This window comes from Macrobrachium rosenbergii, chromosome 1 (genome assembly GCF_040412425.1).
Source record: "Macrobrachium rosenbergii isolate ZJJX-2024 chromosome 1, ASM4041242v1, whole genome shotgun sequence".
Classification (NCBI taxonomy): Eukaryota; Metazoa; Arthropoda; class Malacostraca; order Decapoda; family Palaemonidae; genus Macrobrachium; species Macrobrachium rosenbergii.
The window spans coordinates 7,947,577-7,957,727 of NC_089741.1; positions in this window are offsets into that span (position 1 = coordinate 7,947,577).

Consider the following 10,151-nt stretch of genomic DNA (forward strand, 5'->3'; position numbering starts at 1 on the left):
CCGAGCTTCTCAACCAGCCCTTTCGTGACCATAGTCGGAGCTAAGCCACTGTCGATGAAGGCATAGGTTGCATGCGTGCCGTTGATCAGCGCTGGCACGATCTTCAGCATGGTCCGACCGTCCGGGCAGCTGGTGGCGTGTACGTGGGCAGGGGCAGGTTCTGCTTCGGGGTTAGGCGTGGTGGCACTCTCGATTTCGCTGGCACCCATCTGGTTGCCACCCCCACTAGCGTTCTTCTTTTCACGTGTTGGTGCACTGGCTCTTTGAGTTGAAGCAGGCTTATGCTCCTTGTGCAGGAGCGTGTGATGGAGTCGACACCACACTTACTGCAGTTGGGGCCTCCTTGCAATCGCCGTAGGTGTGATTCATAGTCTGAAGGCACTTGAAGCACATCCGCTTGCTGGTGACGGAGTCCCATCGGTCATTCAAGCTCAATCTGCCAAACACATAGCACTTCTCTATGTCATGTCCAGTCTTGTTACAGTGCAGGCAACGCTTTCCACCAGAAGGTTGGGTGGAGTGCACCGGAAGGGTCTTGTTCGTCACAGGTCTATTCCTCCTTTCGTTGTTCGTCTTAGGTCGGCAGTCGAAATATTGCATCTGCTTTGTTATGCGAGCCTGTTTTCTCAGGTAATTGATGAGAGCAGGAAGTTTGTACTTGTGCTCGTCACCCTTGGTGATCCACCTAATCTTTACTGGATGAGGAAGCTTGTCGATTATCTTCCGAATGGTCTCATGGAGCTCTAGGCAGATGTAGTCAGATCCAAGGGCTGCCTTAACCTTACTCAGGTAAGACGTGTAGTCTTCTAGGCCTTGACTGTCTGTAGGAGAAATCTCTTTCCAGGCAAACAGCCTCTTTAGATAGGCCTCAGTCAGGTCATCATCGTCTTCATATTTATGGCAAAGAAGCCTCCACGCTTCCTCATATCCTTCTGATGGAGGCATGTGGAGACACATTTCTATCAGATTCTTGGGTGGTCCTCTCAAAGAGTTATGGAGGTGGGTAAGTCTTCTAGCAGGATCATCAGAGTTACTCTCCACCACCCATAAGAAGGCATTGTGGAACATCGAGAACTTGGTCATGTCTCCATCAAATACTTCTAGGTTAATAGGTGGTAGGAGAGCACGTCGGCTAAGCTCTTGTTGACTAGCCAATCTTGAGTCTAAAGCCTTGAGGATAGAATCGCGTGGAGACGTCGGGCGATGGGCGCTTTGTGGCACGAATAAAGTTGAGTTGGGGTTGAGCGGAGCGTCTATCGGTGTGGAATAAAACTGAGTTTCTGTCTCAGGTGCGGGCTGATGGGCAGGAATGGACGTTTTGGGACGAACACTCATGAATTCATACCCAGGAAATTGATTAATTGTGCCATCTGCAATGCATGAATTGACCTCATTCCTCCATTCAACAATCTTCTGTCTAGGTGGTGATGCAGAAGCACTTGATCTTCTAGAACCACCCGACGCTCTAGAACCTCCAGCTTCAGATCTCGTTTCGTACTCAATACTTAGTTCTTCTAATTTAGTCTTTGCAGCTAAAGCTTTTTCTTCGGTTCTTTTTCTATTTCTTATTTCTTCAAGTCTAATTTCTTCCAATCTTTTCTTAGCATCAATTTCTTCTTGTTCATATCTAGCTTCAATTTCAGTCCTCTCTAATTCGGCCTGAGCTTCTAGCATCCTGACTCGCAACTCAGTCATGTTGCTCTTCACAGAATGTTTCGAAGACACAGAATGTCGTGAAGATGGCATTGTGGATATTATCAGTCAAAAAAATGTCTTCATTTACCTCAGAGCTGGTCCTCTCCTTGGTGGGTTAATATTACAAGACAAGCCACAACGTCGGCTGTCCTTCACAAGTCCACGTAGATGGAATTACAATTGAACTGTAAAAAGTGCTTTTGAGTGTTGGGTGAAAGGAACAGACGCTTTTCTTGAAATGATGTATTTAATAAATCCTCAGTCATTCTTCATTTACATCTTCATAGTAGATCACGTCAAGCGCGTTGTTCACTGTAACACAACAGTGGCACATCAATAATCAATCTAATTTAATTCAATTTTAATCAGAAAAACAATAGGCTATATTATATCACAAGATCATAAATAATTGATTGGTAAACATTTCTACTCACATTGTACTATCCCCACTCAGTTCTTAACACTTTTTAATGAATGACTCGCGCCAACCTCTCGGTCTCGCTGGAATGTGCACTGTCCCAGGTGTCCCTTCAAAAAAATGGGAGACGCCGCGCGCTCTGGCCCTGAGATCCGAGAGGCAGAGGAGAGCCAAACAGTTGCATTTATATCCACATTTAAACTACAAAGAGCAGCTCAATAATTCAAAAACAGTTTAATAAATTTCAATGGAACCTAAATCTATTTTCTTCATCATTCATGAAATCGCCAAATTGCAACCAGAAAAATATATCAATAAAGTATAAAAAATTACTAACTAAAAATTCAGTCATTTCCATCGTAGCAGCCTCCCACTGGCTGAGAAACAACAAAGGGGCATATGGCGGCAAATTCGGCATCACTCAGATACGGCAAACAAAGTGCAATAGAACAAAAACACTCAATTCACGAGAAAGTGCACAAATTTTAATGAATTTTGATATACAACACCTCATATTTTAGTGCAATATCAACCAAGAATCATGCTTTTAAAAATGAAATGAGAGGCAAAGAAGGTACGTGGTCGTGCATGTAAGTCGTTTTCTTTCCTTTTGAGTCCACCAAAGAGCACCGTTATCACTGCGTATACTCAATTAATTCTTTTAATATCAGTTGGCTCTAGGCGTTTTACAGGTACCATTTATTTTCCTGAATTTTTCCCATATTTTCTGCATGGGAGTATTATTGGAGAGATTTGATACATATTTCCTCCATGAAATGATTCTTCCTTGAATTACTTCTCTTTTAAATTTTGAAGATATTTTGTTATGTAGAGGTTTTAATGTATCAATTTCTAATAATAATAATATAGTAATTTTTTGTAAAGTTCCTTCAAATATTGGTAATGTTTTGTTTATTTTACTGAAGTTTCTATTCAAATTATCTAATCGTCTTCCAATTTGGTGTTTTATTTTTATTAATTCTGTTAGTTTTTCAGACCACAAATGAAATCAACAAGAAATTTACTAGTTTCATTATGGTCTTTTAAATATTCAAATGGTGGGATACTCCTAGTGTGGAATTCATATTGCTCCCAATCTGCTTTATAAATGTTGTATTGAGGGACATGCTTGGTGGGATTATTTTGTAATACTAAAATTAATATTGGGAAATGATCACTTGTATGCAAGTCGTCAACTGTATTCCAATCCAGTCTGTCAACTATGTTTGTTGTATATAGAGTTAAGTCAATTGAGGAAAATGTTCCATGTGTTTTAGAAAAATATGTGCTGATTTCGTTATCATTTACACAGCACGTCATATGAATCTATGAATTCTTCTATTTTACTTCCTGCTCTATTTGAGTCTGTACAATCACAATCCCAAATCGGGTTGTGAGCATTAAAATGACCTACTATTAATGTGGGTTCCTTGGCATTATTAAGTAAAATTCTTTAAGTTTGTCAAGTCAAAGTCATAATTTCTATTAGGTTGGTTGTATAAATTATAAATTACTTAGTTATCGTTTTTTATTCGTAATCTAATACTCGATATTTGCAGATCAGTAAAGTTTACTGGTACTTTGTCATAACATACTTTGTTATGTACATATACATCAGTACCTAAATTTCCTTCTTCCTCCTAGATGTAGATGCTAAGGTATATTTACCTACTGTTTACATCGTTTTGTTGACATGTTGTAAACATAATATATTGGTTCATATACTTTAGTAAGTGTTGTATTCCTCCTAGGTATAATCTGGTCTGCAGACCATTTACGTTCCATTGTATAATATAGCTACTGAAAATATTTTATTATTGCAGTCGAGTTTTAATCTCAACTTCGATTTTTTCTAATAATTTACTCAGGACATTCAATTGTTTTTCTTTATAATATACTAGTGCTCAATGCACATGCAACCTTTTTCATGGGTACTCAAATCTGTGGTATCTTTTTTTCTGTATTTCATAAAATTTCCTATAATGTTTGTTAACCATCTTTTGTTATGTTTTTGTTGTTATTGCACAATTCTACAAAATAATCATTACATCCACATGTTTTTTTTTTTCATGTACATTCCTTGTTTCATTTGCTCTTGTACCAATTATTGGTGATGGAGTGATCTCTTCTTCCTTGACATAATCATAGTTATCTTCAACTTCAGTGTTTTGGATATCTGTATCCACAGGTGTTGCTATTATTTTAGGAGATAAAGGTATATTCTTAGGTTGTTTTTATTCTTTCTTCATATCCTTTGTCTTTGGTTTAACCATGTTGCTCTAATTATAGTTGGTTTTTTCGTTTTGGCTGGTGTTCTCTTCAATGGACTTTTTTTATCTTTAATTTCCACTCCATCATGACTTTCCTCTGTTTCTTCTGCAGTACTATCATCATCTTGTGCTATTTGCTTTAACATTTCATGAGAGTTGGATAAAATGTTACCCATATCCTTTGTGCCTGTTTCTTGATTCTTTACCATTTTAGTTTTTTTCTGTAAAGCATTATTTTCTTCTTGAGATTTATTTTCCTGCGTTTTGCTACTTCTATCTGTATGTATTTTTTTTTTATTAATAGTTCTTATTATCGAGGCATATGTAAATTTCTTAGCAGGATCTTGAATTCCTCTCATTTTCAATTCTAATTTAGCCTCTCTAATAGACATCCCTGTTCTTTCTTGCAGCATTTTCAATTCCGTATTGTATATGCAATACATGTATTCTTTGGATCTTGCATGGTGATTCTGCCCACAGTTTATACATTTTGGTTCACTGCAATTCCACTGCATGGCATGTTCTTCAGATCCAAAATACGCACATACAGGTTCATTTCGACAATATTTTTTTGCATGCCCATATTTACTACAGTTTTGACACTGTAGTGACTTTGGGACATAGGGCCTTATTTCTCTGTTTTGACCTAAAACTTTTATTTTTGGGGTTAGATCTTGACCCTCAAATTTTGTTTTCGTGATTTTTAACATCTTATTTTTTTGTTTACTCGGTATATTATATACCTCACAATCTTGGACTCTGGGATATCTTTTTTTAAGAGAGTCCAAGAGAATGTTCTTTTCGATTGGTTCATCACTGTTCTCAGGAAACACAATGGTACCCTGAATGCCATTCATAGTGTCTTGCGTTTTAATTTTCAAATTTATATTATCTATTGTTGTTATAAACATATAGTCCTCAGATTGACTTTTTGTTGTGGCTTTTATAAGCGACGTATTTTCTCTTATCTGTCTAAACGATATTTCTGTTGTTGAATGTCTGTTTAATAGGTAATTTTCTAACTTTAGGGCTGAAATTTTCCATTCTGTTTCTAAGGTTAGAAACCTTGACCAACTTCCACTCCCAAAGAGGGAGTAAAAGTGAGTCAAGCAGTGGCGGCTCGTGACTGTTATTGATGGGAGGGCTGTTAATTGTGAAAAATTGAGTTCTTTCAATGAAGAAACCGTCTTTGCTTCTTGTGCCATTTTGCAAAATAATGCTAGGCCTACCTGTGAAAAGAAGAATAAATACTATTTTATACGATGTTTCTGTGATCTTACAACATCTATGATAATTAAAATTGAGCACAAGCCATCACTGATCAATAATATTTTAAAATCATCCCTGGCAAATTGCTAAACACTATCAAAAATAAGAGCGACGCAAAAACATACATAACATCACACCAACGTCTGAGACAAGACTGGTGGGAGGCAGTCCACACTCTGCACACCACCCGGAAGCCTCCCCCTTCTCCCCCTCTCCACACCCATTCACAACAACCGTCACACCAACGTCTGAGACAAGACTGCATGGGAGGCAGTCCACTCTCCATACTGCCCAGGAAGCTTCCCCCTTCTCCCCTTTCGTATCATTAAATAGTAAATAATTTACGTACTTCCTCATTGTTTTGCAGTAATTTTTTCATATAAATATATGAGAATAGGTGTTTTCATGTTAATGATAGTCAAACATCAATAAATTAACTTTATTTTCGTGAATCCTAGAAATCCACTGGGGGGGCTGCAGTCTCACAGTCCCTATTGACGAGCCGCCCCTGGAGTCAAGGTTGGGTCAGGGCGATATTTACTTCTTTTGGGTTTGTTTTGTACTGGAGCATAAGGTTCTAGTGTAATTACATTAGTATTTTCCTCTGACTTTTCCAGAGAGAGGTTGTCAGAGGAGGTTCCAGCGGTTGTCAACTGTGCCGAGTCGCTACCATCAAAGGGCTCTGGGGTGCTTAAATCTTCAGCACTACTGAGCATAAAGATTGAGGTACAGTATATAAAAAAATAAACAAAAAACCTGAAAACCTTAAAATGATATCATCAGCCTTTCATGGAGTTTATTCTTCCACCAATGGCACAAGTGAGAACTGACTCACAAATGTCCACTCTCTACCCTATCCCACAGGGGATGGCGCAACATGATTAGAGTGGCCCAAGTGTAAGCCAAACCTGCTTGCTAGGACTGATAATGTTACTAAAATACAATCATCCCCACCATAATCATGTTATGGGCAAACCGGATAGAATGCCGAGAATCCTATCCCCAGAACCAGACGCCCCTGGAATCAGTGGTCCAGCCCTAAAGAACAGTTCTGCCTTTGAGCTATCAATCTGATAACTCTCAGTTCCGAACATTATCGGGCAGTTGATGTTCCTAACACAGTTCCCACTATTTAGCTTCAGATATAAACCCAATCCCAGCTATGATATCTTTTCCCGTTTAACAGGTCCAATAAATTTTAGCAAAAGTGGCAAAGTCCACAAAAATTAATGAATTGTGAAGACTGCTATTATCAAGACTTCCGAGCGTCCGTTGTATGCGCAAACAACCTGTCGTCCATGGTAAGTCTGATTTTGGTTCAAAACTTCGTCGATTTACTAGTCTTTTCCTATATTCCCGTTTCTTTGTTTCATTCTTTCGCCATCATAAAAACCCCAAGCCCATTTCGCTTCCACAAAGTCTAGTTTAAGCATAATTTATATTGTTTAGCGACATTCAACCATTCCAGTGAATTAACTAAGAAGTAGGGAAGGTTATTCTTTATGCCGCCTTGTGTCTCAAATCCCTTGTTTGGAAGAGCCGTTGTGTTTTCACTACCATATTAACGAGCAGAGATTGACTGCGTCCGAAGGCGGGCGACGTTTATCGTAAAGTCCTTATTCACTGAGTATTTTTTCTGTGCCGAGAATAGCTCCTCGGCTGGCGACCTTGAGTGTTTAAACGGCTGTCTTTGAGGTTAATTTGTAGCTTCATTGACAGAGGTTGCGTGTGTCCTTGGCACACAGGGCCTTATAAAAATTATGTAAATCAAGTAATAAACTAATCAGCCAAGTCTCACGCGTAACATTGATGACCTTGCATAGGATCTAAGTAATTTAGAGAAAGAATCTGGAGGAAAAGAAAATTAATTACAATTAATTCCAAAGAGAAAAGTCAACTTTCTCATTTAATTTTACTCTTCCAAACGAGGAGACAGCACAAGGCATAATAATCATAAGAAGAATAATTAGAATACCAGGTATAATTAAGAATTAGCGTAGGTATAGGAAAAGTGTGCATTGGAGGCAGAGCAATTCATAATTTTTAAAATCTTAAGAAAGAGCATTTTTACTGTGTTCGGATATCGTGGGTGCTATTTTCTTCGGCCAAGGGACAATGCAGGGTGAGTTCTTGTAACGAGTCAAGTCGTCCAATCACGTATCCTAAAGACCAAATTTGCGAAGTTCATTTCATTTTCACAAAGTAGTAATCGCGTTCGGCAATTCTGATTGATATTGTGTTCATATAGCGGGAATCATTCGAAACACCATGTCACTGAAAGAGCAAACGAACGGAAATAGTAATTTTACCATAAAATGTACCTTTCAGCAACATGAATTTACACGGGTCGGATGGCAGGGATAATTCTCTTGGTTAACTTCCGTGCGGAAAATACGTTAACAAAAGACGCAAAAGACGTCTAGTATTTTCATTTTCCATCCGTAACATAAAATCCTTTAAAGTGTTTGGTATATTTAGAGTAAATCTGGATGCCTGCATTTGTTTAGTTCGTTGTTTTGAATTTTGTGCTAAAGGGGATTCACCCGCCATTTTGGTATTCCTCCGCGAGGTATTGTTTGAAATTGTTTTGAACTACCGGGATTCACCGGACATTTTGGGGTTCAGTTGACCGCTCCTGTGTCCGCCATCTTGAGACCTTTATTGTCACTGTTTGTGTGTTAGGTCGCCTCCTTCAGCCACTTTTGGAACTACTTTCTTCGGCGTAGTAGATCCACCTCGCAATATCTTAGCTAGACAGACTTCGGTAGATAAAACCAAGATATAATTTAGTCAGGGAACGATAGGCCTTAGTTAGGATTAATACAAATAACAAGTTCCTATACAAATACCCGACATAAAGCAAATCATATAAAGAAAGAACTTACAATTTTACTCCAACTCATTGTAGACGTCATCTGGTTAAGATTGTTAAAGACAATCCTCTCATTGTGAGACGACGTATCTGCATTTCATTAGCCCTGCCAATTTGTGCTCTGGGAAAAAATTTTTTACTTAAACTGTTTTCAAGCAGAAAAAAAAAATTGGCTGATTGAAAATCTCTCTCTCTCATATATCCATAAGCCTAATCGAGTGTGCATGACCCTCTTCAAAGAAAGAAGGGCCGACACCGAGACAATTAATTTAATTAAACCAAATAAAAGTAACACCTCTGTCCCACAAGTAGATGAGGGCAAGTTAAAGCTTAATTACAGTGATAAACTGTCGGTCACGAGTGAGGCCTGCTACCCATACCGAAGCAAAACAGTAGCTTTTCACCATCTGAAATAAGAAGGGGTTAGCACTGGGTACTGGGACCAGCCACTCACGAGGATCTTTAAAGAAAAGCAACCAAATTCACTTTATTCCACAGTGCCAATGATTTGCGGCCCTGTCATCAACTGAATAAGCTTACTTCTCTCTCTCTCTCTCTCTCTCTTTTATTTTCCTCTTTACTCTCATTCAATTGTTACACTCTGCTGGGGTAGAGTGCCTTTCCTCCCATATAGCCTAGTTGGACTCAAGTAAAGGGTTCCTAAGAACACATTGGCACCATAGTGCTACCAATCCAGCAACTAGAAAAAATAAATAAAACCAAACAAAAGGGAACACAGAAGAGAAAGTCCTTCTGGTACCTAACCTGCACCAGTGCCTGAGGATAATGAGTGCCACCAGTTTTGATTAAAATACTCTCTCCAATTTTAATCACAGTCGAGTTTCATCCACGTTGCCGATGCACAATAATTTATAGTCACTAGCAGCTTCAACACTTTTTTCTCAGCTTCAGCTACATCTTGCAGTATATTTCCTTGACGATCTTTTATCCATACTGAATAAGGGTAGAATGTAAAAATATATCAGTCCTATTCTACTTAAGGTCATTTGTACTATAACCTACGGTAATTGTGTATTACCGTACGATGGTTGAAATATAAGCAAAAGGGCTGTTCTTATCCGATTCGGTGATAAACAAAACAACAGTTTCTCAGTCGGTTGTTTATGGCTGTACACATTTACGTAGGAATATATCGTTACTAACAATACTTTTTTAACCAGAAGATGGGATAAAGAGTTCGAGGAAAAGAAGCTGGTCTATTGTAATTCGGTCTCTCGCTGCACCCACACGGAATTTAAAAATATTTTATAAATATTGTCCTATCGGTATTAATTGCTTACCCCATTGCAAAATCGAATTATTGTAAGGTGAACTATTGTAACTTGAGCACTACCTGAGTATTTTAATAGTTTTATCACAAATATGCATTTAGTTATGAAAATGAGATGAAAATACAGTAATTAGGGAATATTTCTTAGTGAGAAATACCGTGAATGGGCAGATTTGCAGCGAATAAAGAGTATTTATGTTCCATAGAGAATTCCGCGAATAGGTGAGTCCACGAATCGTGAGACCGCAAATACGGGTTTTAATATATATGTATATACATATATATAATATATATATATTATACACACACACATATATATATATATATATATATATA